Source organism: Phodopus roborovskii, unplaced genomic scaffold, assembly GCF_943737965.1.
Source record: "Phodopus roborovskii unplaced genomic scaffold, PHOROB, whole genome shotgun sequence".
In the NCBI taxonomy this organism is placed as follows: Eukaryota; Metazoa; Chordata; class Mammalia; order Rodentia; family Cricetidae; genus Phodopus; species Phodopus roborovskii.
Window position 1 is genome coordinate 3,086,396 of NW_026125052.1, and position 3,276 is coordinate 3,089,671.

At 46.1% G+C, this 3,276-nt stretch overlaps 1 non-coding gene across 1 annotated transcript; it reads right to left on the reverse strand.

Moving 5' to 3' along the window:
- Positions 1-1,443: 1,443 nt before the first annotated feature.
- LOC127221764 (U6 spliceosomal RNA) lies at positions 1,444-1,549 on the reverse strand. Its single transcript, XR_007834492.1, has one exon. It is a non-coding gene; the product is annotated as a U6 spliceosomal RNA (small nuclear RNA).
- Between the last annotated feature and the right edge of the window lie 1,727 nt (positions 1,550-3,276).

The window sequence follows — 3,276 nt, forward strand, 5'->3', positions numbered from 1 at the left end:
GAAAAGTCAGCATCAAAGAGCTTAGACAGTAGTCACCAAAACTACAGGTAAAGGGGTCAAATCTAAGACTAGAGGGATCTGTGTTACAGACTCAGAGAGAGCCCACACTTCTCGTCACCCAGATCACCTAGCTGATGAGACTCAGCAGGCAGGACAGGGGTAGCCTTGAAGCAGTCTCGTAGGCTCAGTGTGTTATGCAGAGAAATAAAAGGTTTTCCAAACACCCAAGAGCAACATAGACTGAGAAAAGGTACCTGGGCACCCACCTAGTTTCGTTTCATTTGTTTTTGGTTTCTCAAGACAGGGTTTCTCTGCGTAGCCTTGGCTGTCCCGGAGCACACTGTGTAGACCAGGCTGGCCTCAAACTCACAGAGATCCACCTGCCTCTGCCTCCTGAGTGCTGGGACTAAAGACATGTGCCACCACCGCCCAGTCCCCACCTAGTACAGCCCAGGAAGATTAGCGCACTAAAGCAGAAAGAGACTATAACAGGAAACCCCAGTCTGAAAAAGCAGACAATGCTATCTGGACAAAGACTGAGGAATCAAATGGCATAAGGACATTGGGAAGATGCCAACGAGGACCAATGAACGAGGGAGGGGCACTGCCCACCCACCCCACCCTGACGCTGTAGCATCAGTCCCCAGGTGCCAGAGGAAAAACGCCATGGAACTCTAAAGTGACTAGGTGACATGCAAAAAAAATAAACAAACAGTGCTGGGGAAATGGTTCGGTGCATAAACACGCTTGTTAGGAAAGCAGAAGACGCCATAGAGCATGCGTGAAAGCCGGATGCTGTAGCACCTAGTGTCTACAATTCTAGGGCTCCTACAGGTCTGTGAGATACAGAGAGGGAAAGCTGGAAATCTGAGGGACAGGTAGCTTGGCATATTCGGCAGAACAACAGCAAAGAGACACTGTCTCAGACCAGGTGGAAATGCAGGACCAGCATCCAGGGTTGACTCTGACCTCCACAAGTGTGCTGTGACACACACATGTTCACACTCACACATGAATGAGATTGAACACACACACACCAGAGAGAGAGCTCTTTTAAATATAAAGAAAAGGAAATTGAGAGGCTGTAAAGATGTCTCAGCTGTTGAAAGAGCTCACTGTTGTAGCAGAGGGCCAGAGTTCAGGTGCTGGCACCCTCATCAGGAGGTTCACAAATAACTGTACCTCCAGCTGCAGGAGATCCAGCGCCCTCTTGTGGCTTCAGTGTGTACCTGCATCCATATGTGTGCCCACGCGATCTCTCTCCCACCCTCCCTCCCTTTCTCTCTCACACACACATAATAAAATAAGTCTTTTTAAAGATTATAATCTATTTACATCATTTCCCACTCCCTTTTCTCTCTCCAAACCCTCCCACATACCCCTCCTTGCTCTCTTTCAAATTCAAAGCCTCTTTTTTCATTAATTGTTGTTACATGCATAGATGAAAATATAGAACACTTCACAAATTTGCATGTCATCCTTGTGCAGGGCCATGCTAATCTTCTCTGTATCATTCCAATTTTAGTATACACACTGCCAAAGCAAGCGCTAAAATAAATATTTTTTTATAAAGAAATCAAATTGGAGAGGAGTGGAGCCAGGTCCGTTTCTGCAATACTGGTATCTATCATGACATTTGTGCCAGAATGTGCATCCCATAGATTCCCAATGGTGGTTCCCTTTTGGAAACTGCTGTGTGTTTCTGACTTTGAGTTGGACACGCCTTTGTCGTCTCTGCTCAGAATCCTCTTCAGACTGGAATCACAGTCTCTTGGGGGGGGGTGGGTAACCATCTTAGGGTTTTCAAGAACAAGCTGACTGATTCATCGGGATTCTAGAAAGAACCGAAGGGTTGTGTTATGCCACCTGCTTTCATTAACTGCTCAGTTGGTGGACTGACAGCACTGTAGTCGTTTCTTCTCCATTTCTGTGGCAAAATAATCCCACATGGTTTCCCCCAGCCCTGGCAACCTCGACATCCCCGCTGGGCCCTGATGCCTTGGGAGGCAGACAGTGGGGAGAGCAAGGGGCAGCAGAGGGGCCTCCAGAAAAGTACTGACTTCAGTTATTACTTCCAAGCTGGTCTGTATCCAAACCATTCAGGATGAATGCCTGTCTTATTCGTTTCCCCCAGCCCCTTGCACATACAATTCCCTCGCTGAGCTACAGCCCTAGCTCTGTGGATTCTATTTTTAAAGATTTTTCAAGGAAGGCAATCTCCAATAACCTGTCCAATGCATGATCTCTATTTTTTAATGTTCTTCCTTTTATCAAATCTAAACCTCAACTTGTCTCCTTTGTCCTCTTTTCAGTGAATCGTGATTTCTAGAAATATAACATACAATTTCATTTTGAAATCCTGTTTGGAGAGTAAACATTGGATTTTGGTTTATAGGTAGCATTTATTCTTCCAGAGATGCTGGGCTGTTTTGAGATGTCTCTGGTAAAGTGGCACTTTGTAACTTAGGTCTGACAGGCAGATCACTGATCACCCATGTGCTGATTTGATCAGTATGACGAACCAGTCACTGGGGTAGGAGGACGCCACTCAGAGCGTCTATCTGTACTGTTTGTGTGGTAAGTCCAGGAGAGAACAGAAGCAGCTGCCTACTTTGTCATCTGTGAGGAAGAGACGAAGGGATATGGAGCCGAAATTAAGTTCTGTGTGGTGGCCATTATAGTCCCAGTACTACAGGTGATTAATGATTGGAAGCTTTCCTTGTCTTTTTCAATTGCATCAAAAGGCAGGGGGGGAGGGATTGGTTGGCTGGCTCAGTGGTTACGGGCACTTTTAGAGACCCTAGCTCACAACTGCCTGTAACCTCTGCTCCAGGGATTCTAACACCTCTGGCCTCTGCAGGCACTGGCACATCACACACACTCATACACATACACATGATTAAAAAGTAAATTAAACTTAAAAAGAAAGCCAGTGGGAGCAGCCATTCAATTCCCAAATCTTTATAGGAAAAAAAATCTCCCTTGAAATACTAATTGCCCCTCCAGTTCATCTAAGCAGTCAGAATCAAACCCAGGGCATGCTGGGCAAGCACTCTTAACACCTGAGCTACACCCCCAGCCTTCTGCTATTAGAAATCTTAACAAATGGAGGGTGGAGAGATGGCTAGGCAGGAAAGAGCACTGGCTGCTCTTCTAGAAGGACTAGGGTTCAATTCCCAGCACCCACATGACAGTTTATAGCTGTCTTTAACTCCTGTTCCAAGGGATTTGATTCCCACATAGAGACATGCTTTCAGGAAAAACGCCTATTTATTC